General features: G+C 34.7%; 1 pseudogene across 1 annotated transcript in view; it reads right to left on the bottom strand.

Annotated features, from left to right (window-relative positions):
* LOC309958958 overlaps positions 1-15,646 on the bottom strand; it is an 82,480-nt pseudogene that overhangs the window by 57,087 nt on the left and 9,747 nt on the right. The window lies entirely within an intron of this gene.

Here is a 15,646-nt window from a genome sequence, read left to right as displayed (position 1 = left end):
AGCCATGGAATAAAATATCTTTCACACACTAAATTTTGGGGAGTGTGTACATGTGTGTGCACATGCGTGCGCACACACGAAGGTATGTGCACCTTTGGGGCACTGGCATAACTTTTAATTTTTTCCCTTTGACACCATGTAAGTAAAGATGTATTAATATAATGAAACAAACAGAAATGCATACAAAGAGCACCAGTCAGTACTATTTTTTAAAAGGAACACACAGGCCAGGTTATTTGAAAGTTGTTGATATCACTGCCCTACCCAAGAGAGGAGACCGATATTGCGGCTTTTCTTGTTTTCCAACATTGCTTTCTAAGAAAGTAGAAAATGAAGATTGATGGTGTTACTGAAATCTAAATTGAACTATCCTATGACTTAATCCTCTCCATATGAACCGGTAACAACTGTTGTCCTAGCCTGTTTTAAAATATTCTCAGTGGATTATATTAGAAAGAAGAAAATTTATCTTTGAGCATCTTAAATTAGAAAATCTCTCCCAAATCCTGAATGGTTTAGTTTTCTCGTCATCTCTCACCCTCGTATCTATGCTTCCAGGCTGTATTTAAAACAAAAAAGAAAAAGAAAAAAGGAAGGAAGGAAGAAAAAAAGAAAGAGAGAGACAGGGAGAGAGGGAGGAAGGGAAGGAGGGAGGGAGGGAGGGAGGGAGAGAACAGAAAACTCTAACCTTTTTGTGACTCGGTGCCCAAAGCAATTCATCTACGTAACTGCCCTCAGAATGTTTTCCAAAATGCCCATATCTATAAAAAGGTTAAGGAGGGAAAGCAGCTGTATGAAATATGTTATAAATTCTACAAATGATGAGAGTGTTTTTAAGTAAAGAATGGATTCTGAATATGATAATGTTCTTAGTTTAAGTTCATTTTGGAAATACTGCTCTTCTCTTCAAGAATAATATTTAGAATACAAATTATCTATAGTCTTGTTAAAGTCCCATGGACATATATAATTATACTTTTCTACAATTTTTAAATTACAGATTTTGATTACTACACAGAGTAGACTTGCACATTTCCTCATGTATATATCCATATTCATTGTCAAATAAAATTGCCTATACTTTATTTTATAAAATATTAAGCATATATAACAAAAATGTGGCTTATTTTAAAATAAAAAAGCATGTTACCTAACATATTTGTTAGATAACAAATTTGTTGAATGTTACCTAACATGTAATAACTAACATGTTTATTTTTCATAAAGCTTATGAAGAAATTACCTTTGAAGTACTTTAATTTTTTCTATTCTTTTTTAAATGTGTCTGGGTTACTCTTGGTTCTTTGCTCTTCAATAGACAGATAGATAAAGTTTGAAATATATAACAACTTAATTTCTCCCTATTTTATTTTTCTTGATCTTATTCACCTGTGATAAGAATAACATACACAATAATTTATTAGATGCCCATTCTTTTCAAACTTTAAAACTTTGTTAGAGGAAACTGCATAGTTAGAGCAGAAATCAAAAGTTGAACAAAGAAAGAAAAATAAAAATTTGGTGTGACCAGTTTTACAAAACACAATGGATTAATTTCTACTTTCACACCATAAACTTTATATCTGGGCAGAGGAATTCATTGTGTTGCAGGTTAAGCAACATTAAATTTTAAAACACCACCATGATTTTATCCTATGAGCATTTAAGAAACTTTTATATTTTAGCCCAGTTACATATTTAATGGGTTACACTCTGCTAGGCAGCAGCAGCATTAAGAAACTTCTGAATAATTGAGGTCTATGGGAATGACATATAGGAACATTATTAGGATTTTTCATTTTTTATTACAGTCAATTACACTGATATGCTAATAACTTTTGAGATCATGCATTTATCTGCTTAAGAGAGCAGGCAGGAAAAAATTATCTGTGTTCTAAGCCACAGAATATAGTAGCACAGAAATATTCACAACGAAAATTTCAATGATCTTGTTTACTCAGCAGATTAAGAGAAGTCTGGTGACAAGAGGTACAAATGGTTTAGCTATTATTCACCAAGCCTCTTAAATAACATTAATGGCTATAACATTTAAATTACCAGTGCTAGTAAATCTGTGTCTATCTTATAATTTACACCTGCTCAGGCAAAATACAACCATGTTATTTCAAGGCATAGTCTAGGGCTCTTAGGGTCCCACTCCCCAAGACTGCAATTGCAGTTTGCAAAAACCATGCATCAGTATTGGGTAATGTGCGAAGGTATCAGCTAACCATGTATATGTTCAAAGTTTGTAGAAACAATTAGCTTTTATTCATCAGAGTTTATCCATCACGTTACATTATAATCTGGCTATCTTGAGATACAGTCCTCTTCCTATCATGAAATCAGTTGCAAGGGATTTAGATGTCTGAATTTCACATTGTTTTCTTACTTTCTTTCCATTATTCTTGCCTCAACCCTCACTTGATTTAGGCTGGCCCATACATATATATCACATCTCTGTCAGCCCATAAAGAAAGTCACAGAAGTGACAGAGGTGTTAGCTGAAGCTACAGTTTGGTTTCTTCTGAGACCTTCTCCTCGGCTGCCTTCTGAGTGTGTCACCACATGGTCTTTCTATATGCAGGCCTCCCGAGTATCTCTTCCTCATCTTGTAAGAACACTAGTCATACTGGATTAGGCACCACTCTTAAGAGCCTAATTTTAACTTAATCACCTCTTTAAATAGCTTATCTCCAAGTCTGGTTATATTCTGAGGTACTGGATTTGGGACTTCAAAATAAGATATTTGGAGACACAACTCAGCTCCTAACAATGGACCTGTGGTGGAAAGTTAAATTCAATCAGAAAATGCTACAGGGAACGCTGCTCAATATTCTATAATAATCTAAATGGGAAAAGAACTTAAAAAAGAATAGATACATGTATGTATATGTATAACTGAATCACTTTGCTGTACACCTGAAACTAACACATCATTGTTAATAAACTATGCTCCAATATAAAGTAAAAAATCAAAAAAAGAAAAAGAAAGAAAAAGCCAATACATTAAAAAAGTCTTGGGGAAAGAGAATGTAAGGGATTGCAGTAATTCATCACGGCTAGAGAAGAGACTTGGAGGGAGCCAGAAATGGCAAGAGACATTGTAAGGCAAGCAGGACCAGAGGACCAGATCATAAAATCCTCAAAGCCAAGTGGTTACCAAAATCCATGTTCTTCTCTTTCTCCTGAGCACACAACCTGACTTCATTTTTCAGGCTCCTTTTCAGCTAGATGTTACCGTGGAACTAATTTCCAGACAACAGAAAATGAGTGTCATTTCTAGGCTTTTAGAAAGCAGCAGTGCCTTATTATGTTATTCATGATTTTTTTTTTTTTCCTGATGGCTTGAACCAGGTTATAAAGAGCCAGAAGACAGAAAAAAAGTGGGTCCCTGAATCAGTATACAGCAGGGATCTATCTAAAAAGCTAGCAACATCCATGTGGCTGATTCATAAGCAAGAAATTTAACATAGTCTGTCACCAAGCCACTGTATACTTTGGGGAATTTATTCGATTCTACAGCCTAATCTACCCTAACCTGTCTATATAATTGGATTTATATATTTCCTGAAAACACCTGAAGTGTTAGAAAATTGAAAGAAGGGGAGGGATCTCATCAATTCTGATTTAGAAACTGTATTCTATACACAGTGAGAAGCACAGATTAAAGGGGCATACCTCTAGACAAATCTGGGTCTCAGTAATCATCATGAAATGATAATAGCCTGAACCAGTGTGTGGGGATTTAAAAATGGCAGAAAAAAATGACAAAATATTTTACTATCAAATCTATTTTCTGGCAGTGATTGATTTTTGTTGTTGTTGTTGGCTAAGATATATACTACTCTTTTTTTCTTTAATCCCTATTGGAGTAAAATTGCTTTACAATATCATGTTAGTTTCTGCTGTACAACAAAGTGAATCAGCTATATGTATACATATATGCCCATATGCCCTCCCTCTTGCATCTCCCTCCCAGCCTCCCTATCCCACCTCTCTGGGTGGTCACAAAGCACTGAGCTGATCTCCCTGTGCTATGCAGCAGCTTCCCACTAGCCATCCATTTTACATTTGGTAGTGTATATATGTCAGTGCTCCTTTCTCACTTCATCCCAGCTTCCCCTTCCCACCCTGTGTCCTCAAGTCTGTTCTCTACGTCTGTCTCTTTATTCCTGCCCTGCCACTAGGTTCATAAGTACCGTTTTTTTAGATTCCATATATGTGCGTTAGCATACGGTATTTGTTTTTCTCTTTCTGACGTAACATCAGTCTGTATAACAGACTCTAGGTCTATCCACCTCATAATAAATAATTCAATTTCATACCTTTTTATGGCTGAGTAATATTCCATTGTATATATGTGTCACATCTTCTTTATCCATTCATTTGTTGATAGACATTTAGGTTGCTTCCATATCCTAGCTATTGTAAATAGGGCTGCGATAAATACTGTGGTACATGTATCTTTTTGAATTATGGTTTTCTCAGGGTATATGCCCAGTGGTGGGATTGCTGGGTCATATGGTAGTTCTAATTTTAGTTTTTCAAGGAACCTCCATATTGTTCTCCATAGTGGCTGTATCAATTTACATTCCCAAAAACAGTGCAAGAGGGTTCCCTCTTCTCCACACCCTCTCCAGCATTTACTGTTTCAAGATTTTTTGATGATGGCCATTCTGACTGGTGTGAGGTGATACCACATGGTGGTTTTGATTTGCATTTTTCTAATGATTAGTGATGTCGAGCAGCTTTTCATGTGTTTGTTGGCCATCTGTATGTCTTCTTTGGATAAACGTCTATTTAGGACTTCCATCCAATTTTGGATTGGGTTGTTTGTTTTTTTGATATTGAGCTGCATGAGCTGTTTGTATACTTTGGAGATTAATCCTTTGTCAATTGCTTCATTTGCAAATATTTTCTCCCATTCTAAGGGTTGTCTTTTTGTCTTGTTTATGGTTTCCTTTGCTGTGCAAAAGCTTTTAGTTTCATTAGGTCCCATTTGTTTATTTTTGTTTTTATTTCCATTTCTCTAGGAGGTGGGTCAAAAAGGATCTTGCTGTGATTTATGTCATAGAGTGTTCTGCCTATGTTTTCCTCTAAGAGTTTGATAGTTCTGGCCTTACATTTGGGTCCTTAATCCATTTTGAGCTTATTTTTCTGTATGGTGTTAGGAAGTGTTCTAATTTCATTCTTTTACATATAGCTGTCCAGTTTTCCCAGCACCACTTATTGAAGAGGCTGTCTTTTCTCCATTGTATATTCTTTGTTGAAGATAAGGCGACCATATGTGCATCAGTTTATCTCTGGGCTTTCTATCCTGTTCCATTGATCTGTATTTCTGTTTTTGTGTCAATACCATACTGTCTTGATTACTGTAGCTTTGGAGTATAGTCTGAAATCAGGGAGCCTGATTCTTCCAGCTCCGTTTTTCTTTCTCAAGATTGCTTTGGCTATTCTTTGGGGTCTTTTGTGTTTCCATACAAATTGTGAAATTTTTTGTTCTAGTTCTGTGAAAAATGTCATTGGTAATTTGATAGGGATTGCATCAAATCTGTAGATTGCTTTTGGGAGTATAGTCATTTTCACAATGTTGATTCTTCCAATCCAAGAACATGGTATATCTCACCACGTGTTTGTATCATCTCTGATTTCTTTCATCAGTGTCTTATAGTTTTCTGCATACAGGTCTTTTGCCTCCTTAGGTAGGTTTATTCCTAGATATTTTATTCTTTTTGTTGCAGTGGTAAATGGGATTGCTTCCTTTATTTCTTTCTGATTTTTCATTGCTAGTGTATAGGAATGCAAGAGATTTCTGTGCATTAATTTTGTATCCTGCTACTTTACCAAATTCATTGATTAGCTCTAGTGGTTTTCTGGTGGCATCTTTAGGATTTTCTATGTATAGTATAATGTCTTCTGCATACAGTGACAGTTTTACTTCTTTTCCAATTTGGATTACTTTTATTTCTTTTTCTTCTCTGATTGCCATAGCTAAAACTTCCAAAACTATGTTGAATAACGTGGTGAGAGTGGGAACCCTTGTCTTGTTCCTGATCTTCGAGGAAATGGTTTCAGTTTTTCACCATTGAGAATGATGTTGGCTGTGCGTTTGTCATATATGGCTTTTACTATGTTTAGATAGGTTCCCTCTATGCCCACTTTCTGGAGGGTTTTTATCATAAATTGGTGTTGAATTTTGTCGAAAGCTTTCTCTGCATCTATTGAGACGATCATATGGTTTTCCTCCTTCAGTTTGTTAATATGGTTTATCACATTGATTGATTTGCGTATACTGAAGAATCCTGGCATTCCTGGGATAAACCCCGCTTGATCATGGTGTATCCTTTTAATGTGCTGTTGGATTCTGTTTGCTAGTATTTTGTTGAGGATGTTTGCATCTATGTTCATCAGTTATACTGGCCTGTAATTTTCTTTAAGACATCTTTGTCTGGTTTTGGGATCAGGGTGATGGTGGCCTCGTAGAATGAGTTTGGGAGTATTCCTCCCTCTGGCAGTGATTGATTTTTCTTTTTTTTAAAATTTTATTCATTTATTTTTGGCTGTGTTGGGTCTTCATTTCTGTGCGTGGGCTTTCTCTAGTTGCAGCAAGCAGGGGCCACTCTTCGTCGCAATGCACGGGGCTCTCTTGTTGTGGAGCACAAGCTCCAGATGCACAGGTTCAGTAGTTGTGGCTCACGGGCCTAGTTGCTCCGCGGCATGTGGGATCTTCCCAGACCAGGGCTCGAACCTGTATCCCCTGCATCGGCAGGCAGATTCTCAACCACTGCGCCACCAGGGAAGCCCAAGTGATTTTTATACAGTAGGAGAGATGGTAGAAGCGGAGAAGGAAAAGAAAGATTCCAGAGTGATATCCAAGTGTCTACTTTGACAGCTGGTTGAATTAGATCTTGTGCGATGAGGAGTGAAGATGTACACATAATGTGATCAATTTTAAACAAATTTAAGTGTCCAGGCAACTTCTACGTGGAGATGTGAGTGAGCTTGATATACAAGTTTGTAACTCAAGAGAACAACATGAGTTGAAGATAAAGATCTGTGAAACTGAGAAATCTATTTGCATTTTTTCTTTCTACAGGTGAATACTATCAATCTGGATCCTTGACTCTTTCCTAGTCAAATCTCTCGCAGAATTCTCATGCAGAAGTTTAGCGTGAATATTTGATGTATTGAACTAGTCAACATTTTTATTATTTCTCTAAAATATTGGGAAGAGAAAATAAAATATATAGCATAATAACAATATTATAACAAATATAGTCATGTGTAATTTATGAAAAAAATCTGTGAAATATTTTACCAAAAGTAAACAGTATCTAATTATTTTGGGCTCTCTGTTCTTCTATGTATTGATACACGTATGTCTGTGTGTGTGTGCTCTTACATGCATTGCTACATATGTGTGTGTGTGTGTATGATTCAGATTGTCAAGAGAAATTCTTTGCAGATTTTTGTTTGATTTTATTTATTATGGATTTTATTCAATATGTATTGTACTGACCTTACTGGACAACTTCTTGAGAATTGACATCTTAATATAAAGTGTTCTAACCGATAACATGTTATATGCCTCAATTTACTTAGGTCTTAATATATTTTAATAAGGCTTGTAATATTTCCATACTGGTCTTATACAGCTTTTGTTATGTATATTCATTTTATTAATGCTGCTGTGGCAAATCGTCTATGTGATTTTTAATAACATTTATTGTTGAAGTGTGGATGTTATTTTTAATGTTAATTTTGTATCCAGAATCCATGATAAACTCTGCACATCTAATAATTTATATATAGTATTTTAGGGGTTTCTATAAAAACAAACATATTATCTGAAAATAATAACTTTCGAATACTTTTCCAATCTTTGTATCTCTTGCCTCATTTATCTCTGGGTAGCATTTCCAAAACAATATTAAATAAGATTGTGTATCCTTGCTTTGCTCTTGATCTTGAGTTCCCATTCTTGTAATATTTCATGATTAAGTATAATATTTGCTCCATATTTTTTAAGATATATTATGTATAGCAAAGACCACTAACTGTTGATGAAAATCTATCCTCTACTTTATGAGAAAAAGTTTGACCAAATTTCCTAGTCAACCTTGCAGTTCCGTAAGCTGTGTGACAAGTTCCAGCAAATGAAGCTGATTAAAATTGATGTATATAATTTCAAGATTGTCCATTAAAACTTCTCAGGTAAAATATTTATATTCTCTCATACTCTATGACCCACCCTAAAGACAGAAATTGTTATGACCAAAGAAGGATCCTTTTGAAGCATGACCACCTACCCCACTATGTCTGGGGTAATAAACCTGGCATTCTAAAAGAATGATTCGTAGTTCCCCCAGTCACTATCAAAGATATCCCATTTTGAATAACACATTATATGGTCATCCTATTTTAAAGGCACATGATGAGAGATAAAGCAACTGACCCCTAAGGTCACTAAGGGACAGCTGTTCAACAATGTGAATCCACCCTGAACTGTTAAGTGAGTGAAAAATAAACTTATACTATTTTTGAATGTATTAAACAATTTAATTATTCTGATAAGACTATCAGGCAATGGAAATACCCTTTTATAATTAAATTTTTATCACAGATGGATTGAAATTTCATGAAAATATATATTCTGTGCCTACTAGGTGAACATTATGAATTATTTTTCTCTAACATGCTAGTGAATTACATTATTTAATTTTATAAGGTTAAATAAACCCTGAATTCCTGAAATGAATCCAATTTTATTTCCAGATTCACGATTCATACCACAAAGGTCTAACTTAAGATTTTTACATTCATAACCATGAATGAAATTAGCATAAAATTTTCCATTTGGTTATGTCTTCATCAGTCTTTGGGTCAAGGCTGTACTTATCATACAATAAGATAAAGGTCCTGAAATAGTTTGAGCAAGCTTGAAACTAGGTGCTCCTTATAAAGTTGGCAGAATTCACTGGAAACAAAATCTGGGACTGTTAATTTGTTGTAAGATATCAGAATATTGATTCAACTTAATAAATTATTACAAGATTAGTTTTTCTTTGGGGGTCATTTTTAGTAAATTATTGGGAAATAAATGCAAGTTTCCCTACTGATATCAATTTTAGTAAATATAACTTTATATTTATATTTGCAGAACACCATTTTGTTCCATTTTCTTTTGAAATCCCTTATTTTTTCACTTAATCCTCACCAAATGTTTTTCTATTTTGGTAACTGTCAATGAAGATACTGTTTAGGCAATTTTGATATTCTCTATTACATTTTTCTCTTCTATTTCAATAATCTGTTTTTTGTTTATATACTAACTTTCATATATCCTATTATATACATAAAAGCTATACATTTTTCTTTAAGTAGCATTTAGCTGTATACCACAAGTTTTTATAAATAGCATTTTCCTTATCTTTCATTTTAATCTTTTTATCTGTTTTTTCAATTTGAATTTTGGTTCACTGATTTTTTTTTTCAACTTAAAAAAGGTTTTTTTTATTGAAGTATAGTTGACTTACAATCTTGTGTTAGTTTCTGGTGTATAGCAAAGTGATTCAGTTTTTTATATATATCATATATATATATCATATATATATATATATCATATATATATATGTACATATCTATTCTTTTTCAGATTCTTTTCCCTTACAGGTTATCACAAAATATTGAATATAGTTCCCTGTGCTATACAGTAGGTCTTTGTTAGTTATCTAATTTATATATAGTACTGTGTATATGTTAATCCCAAACTCCTAATTTATCCCCTCCACTTTCCCCTTTGGTAACCATAAGTTTGTTTTCTATGTCTGTGTGTCTATTTCTGTTTTGTATTCATGAGTATTTGTATCATTTTTTATAGAGTCCACATATAAGTGATATCATATGATATTTGTCTTTGGCTTACTTCACTTAGTATGATAATCTCTAGGTCCATCCATGTTGCTGCAAATGGCATTATTTCATTCTTTTTTATGGATGAGTACTATTCCATTGTGTATATGTATCACATCTTTATCCATTCCTCTGTCAATGGACATTTAGGTTGCTTCCATGTCCTCGCTATTGTAAACAGTGCTATAATGAACACTGGGATGCAAGTATTTTTTAGAATTATGGTTTTCTCCAGATATATGCCCAGGAGTGGGATTACTGGATCATATGGTAGCTCTATTTTTAGTTTTTTCAGGAACCTCCAAACAGTTCTCCATAGTGGCTGAATCAATTTACATTCCCATCAACAGTGTAGGAGGGTTCCCTATTCTCCACACCCTCTCCAGTGTTATTATTTGTAGACTTTTTGATGATGGCCATTCTGATTGGTGTGAGGTGATTCCTCATTGTAGTTTTGATTTGCATTTCTCTAAAAATTAGCCAACATGAGCATCTTTTCATGTGCCTTTTGGCCATCTATATGTCTTCTTTGGAGAAATGTTTATTTAGGTCTTCTGCCCATCTTTTTGATTGGGTTGTTTACACCATAAGCTCATTTCTTTGAGCCTTGTTTGAGGACAAATTTGAGGCCAGTGTTGAAGGCAGTTTACTCTGGAGAGAACTGCTTCTGACATTTTATATGGATGCCATACCACCTCCAACAAATTGTACACCTGAGATTGCCTGATATCCAGACAGTGTGAATTTGGTATGCAAACCTGCTGTGATGTTGACCTGTGGTTATGAAATCTAAAGAAAAAAAAAAAATTCCCCTCCTGAGAGCCAAGGTTTATAAAAGCAGTTTTCCTTGAAGTCATGAACTGTGTGTACTTTCAAAATGAGGTTGGGCAGTTACAGCTAACTGTTACAGTAAAGATTAAGTATTCCTGGATCCCAGTTTAATGGGGCAAAGGGTCTCTTATGAGCTTCCACACATTTGAGTAGGCTGTGGGCTTTATCCACAGTGGCCTAAAAGTTAATAAGGTTTATCAAATGTTTTCAAGGCAAAAGAAAGCTTCAGTGCTCTGCTGACATCTCTAGATACGCTTTTCAATTAGTTTTTAGCTTCTGAATATGCTATACCTCCTTTCCAACTGGTTGATTAAGTTAAACATATTTTAACCACCATTCTTCAGTTGTTTTTAGATGAGGATGAGTACTTTACCTAATTGCGACAAACAAAAGTCTACAGGTATTTTTAAGAGTAAAAAAATATATATATATATACACCCTTAGTGGAAGATGTTTGACCACAATATTATCAGAGCATTTTATGATAGTAAATTTAGTCAAGATAATGAAAATTATAAATACATAGTTAATATATAAAATATTTTATTTACCAAAGATTGGAAAATTATTTCAGTCTGAAATATTGTTTACTTTTACCAAAATAAAAGCATACATGTGCTTGGCAGGCACTGGCCAACAAACACCAACATCTTGAATTTGACTTTCCACTTTCCCTAATGCTATGGCTTGATGATTACACAGACTGTTTTGAGCCATATACAACAATTGTTTAAAAATGTTTTACACTAGATAAATGGAATTATCAGCCTCCAAACCTCAAATACTGAGGGTTTTTTCCCCCACTTCTCCTCAGCTAACTGTACCAATAATGGATGGGTGAAATTACTTTCTACTCAAAATAAGATAAATTCCACTCAAAATAATTAAAATTTAAGGCCAAAAATATCTCCCATAGTAAAATGTACAAAGGTAAAATTATTCCAGAGTTGTTTGTTTTAATCTTTGCACTTGATTTCATGATCATGCCCTTAGTTTTTCTCAAGTGAGCTCTCCTCATGTTTCTTAGATGACTTTGCCATTTCCTGATGTTACATTCAAATATGACAATGTTTGCAGGAGGAAGATTCACTTTTTTGAGAATGAGGAAAATTTTCCTCGAATTTACCAAAGGACTTGCTCTCTGCATCACTGCCAGACTGATGCTGTTGTGCATATGCCTTATTACTGTATTACCACAATGAGTTTAAACTAATTAGGATTTATACCTGAGCGTCAAATAAGGCATTGCACTGAGGAGTGAAAACATTTTAAAAATCACATTAATGTTAACAAGTATGATGGAGAGAAGGGATTATTAGTAGTATCCAACTTTAGAAGTTCCCTGTGAAGACTGTCTTCTGTAATCCTTTACAATACTAAAAACTGTGAAAGTTCAAAAACAGCTACGGTGGAAACCTATACCTAGAATCATCTATGGGCCTATCATTGTCATGTGTCAACAGATTATTGGTTGCCAGAGGCAGGGGGTAGGGGGGAAGTGTGCGTAACAGGTGAAGGGGGCTAAAAAAGATACAAAAATTTTAATTACGTATATATGTGTGTATACACACACACACACACAATTTTATGTAATCCTCAGGGAAATCACGTGAAATGTCCTTTGGAACTGCCCCAATTTTGCATAGTGCGAAATAAGTTTTAGAAAGACTAAGCAACATTCCCAGAAGCATATAACTAATAAATGGAAATCTGAATCCGTTAGTCCTCAGAAACAGAGTCTCTATCTATGGGTACAGCTTCCCATATATGTTTAAGCATAAACATGTGAATATAGAAATGAGCAGTAATATACAACATGTTTATTTTCATGTATTTCAATGTAACACTATTCATTGCAACAAATATCAAATTTTTTCTAATGGCTGGAACCATCTAATTTGCATCTCTACATGTGAAAATACCAAATATCAGTGTATGATGTTTTTAATAAAAACAAGAATGAGGTTTATACTAGCTGTGCATAAATTCTGGAGGTTTTGTACTATATCATGATTCTAATGCTACACACTCTACAGCTGATGTGCTATCCTTCAGCTGATCTTTTGAAAGAAAGTTTCACTAGAATGGAAAAATTATGAACGACTGCCAGTATACTCATTTGTCCAGCCTCATTTTTTCCTTGTAGTAAAGATATTTGATTAAAGATCTAAGAAAGGAATGCCTGAAGGAGGGGAAAGGAGATGGAGTACTGATCCTAAGCAATTTAATTACACATGTGTTTCTGGAGGAGGGTCCTATCTTCTCCTTGGCTTGATCAATGGTCAGAATTTCCCATTTCAGGTTATAAAAATAATTATGATCTTTCATCAAAAAATGCCTGACTCATTTTACTTCATCTTGAAATAACTGAAAAAAAATTCCTGGAATTTTTTTTTTTCTTTTGCTGGTTAAACATTAGCCCACCTGCTGGTAGCACTCTAAAGAGGATAGCATCTCTTAATGTTCACCTGATAAAATTACTGATGTTACATATTAAGGGGGTGAAAACTAAAGACTTCATAAATTACCACAGAATAGAACAAAATAAACATAAGATGTTTTCTTCTGAGTCCCAACCCATGCTTTCCAACCATTAAATTTCTTCTACTTTAGTTTAATTTGGTTTCAATAGCATTCAAAGGGAAAACTCCCCTTGTTTTCTTAGGTGTGATTTATAAGAAACATTAAGTTTAAAATTAGATTTTTTTGTTGGAATTTCTCTGACAGTCAAGTCCCCTTAGGAAATTACTACCCTCACTTGAACCTGCAGAAGTAGCAGATGAATTATGGCTCAAAGGACAACATCCATTTAGGAGACGTTGAGAAGAATCGGGGAAATCAAGGAGGTGGGAAGAACAAAATTCTGATTTAATTTGTTCAGCCAATTTCTGAAAGGACTGAGTTCTCCCATCTACACCAGTAAATACATTCGGAAGAAATAAATAAAGAGCATCATCCTTTAACAGCCACAGGCATACTTCATTTCCCTCAGGAGGAAGTGAGCAGGACGCCCTAGAGAGCTTAATTCAGGAGCTTTCACGCTGTTTTCAATGGTAGATTTTAAAAGCTAGTTCAAGATAAAGTATGAATAAAGCTAAAGAATGACACAAATATAATCATCAAGAAGAACCGCCCCCTGGGCTTCCCTGGTGGCGCAGTGGTTGAGAGTCCACCTGCCGATGCAGGGGACACGGGTTCGTGCCCCGGTCCGAGAAGATCCCACATGCTGCGGAGCGGCTGGGCCCGTGAGCCATGGCCACTGAGCCTGTGCGTCCGGAGCCTGTGCTCCGCAACGGGAGAGGCCACAACAGTGAGAGGCCCGCGTACCGCAAAAAAAAGAAAAAAAAAAAAAGAAGAACTGCCCCTGTATCATTTACACCTAAGAAACTAATTTTTACAGCAGCAGAGTTATTAGGCTTTGTTTTGTCTTGCTGAGAAACATAAGTGAACAGTGCTCTAAATGCTTTCAGATATTATTAATTAAAGGAGCATTTAACCATAATTACTCCTTTTTAAAGACTTCACAAAAAAACTAATTCTAATGAAAATTTATACAAAATTTCATCATAGAATAATAAGTGAAAAAGATCAAAACCATATGGTTTAAATTACAGAAATTTATTTTCTCACAGTTCTTGAAGGTTATAAGTCAAAGATCAAGTTTCTGGCCAATTTGGTTTCTGGTGAGAGCTCTGTTCCTGACTTACAGACAGGGATGGGGTAGGGTGAGGTTGGGGGGAAGAGCTCTCTGCTGTCTCTTCTCACTTGTCTACCTATGTTCATAGCAGCATTATTCACAATGGCCAAAAGGTGGAAACAACCTAAATGTCCATCAGAAGATGAATGGATAAATAAACTACAATCGAATATTATTCAGCCTTAAAAAGGAAGGAAATTCTGACACATGCTACAACATGGATGGACCTTGAAGACATTAATGCTAAATGAAACAAGCCACAGAAGTACAAATACTGTATGATTCTACTTATATGAATTACCTAGAGTAGTCAAATTTATAGAAACAGAAAGTAGAATTGGGGGAGAGTAGAATGGGGAGCTGTTTGATGGGTACAGAGTTTCAATTTGGGAATATAAAAAAATTCTGGAAAAATGGATGGTGGTGATAGTTGCACAACAAAGTGAATGTACTAACGCCACTGAAATGTACACTTAAAAATGGTTAAAATGGTAAATTTTATGTTATGTATATTTTACTGTATTCAAACATTTTTTGAAGTGTGCTTGCTAAAAGAATTGAAACAATACAGAAATATATGAAGTTTATTTCACTATTTATATGTAAATCTTTAATTCATCTGGATTTATTTTGGTGTTAAAAATGAAGTAGATCCAGCCTTAAAAAAAAAAAAAACGATAAAAACTATATGGAGAGGTATTACTACTGATCCAGTACATACATGCTTTGAGGGTTTTGTTTGCTTATTCTTATCCACGTAGTTGTTGTACATGTGGGTGTGTACACATACAGTTACCCCTAGGTTTCTTGGGATTAGTGATATCTCACTGATAGGTATGAAGAATTTGAGACTGACTGGTTTAGGGCTAGAATTTGTATAACATGGAGAAGAATAACCAGTTGCTAGCTAACTGTAATCAGGTTTTCAATAGTTAAAGTAACTATTTTCATCTGAAGAAATGTCCAATTACTTTTTCTTCATACATACTGCAATCTAACTAGGAAAGAGGATCATAAAACTTTGAAGAATTGCTCTTCCTCTAATCATACTAAGATCTCTCCTTCAAAGGTATATTTGAGATATATTTAGTTTTTGTACCTCACTGCACACCCATATCTCACCTCACCCACAGCTTTTCCTTGAGAAGAAAACTTGACCAAAGAAAATACATCTTCACCCATATGAAGCTAGGATTTGAGACA

This window comes from Leucopleurus acutus, assembly GCF_964270905.1.
Source record: "Leucopleurus acutus genome assembly, chromosome: 3".
NCBI classification, from domain to species: Eukaryota; Metazoa; Chordata; class Mammalia; order Artiodactyla; family Delphinidae; genus Leucopleurus; species Leucopleurus acutus.
Note: the sequence above shows the minus strand (reverse complement) of the source record. Positions and strands in the feature narration are given on the sequence as shown.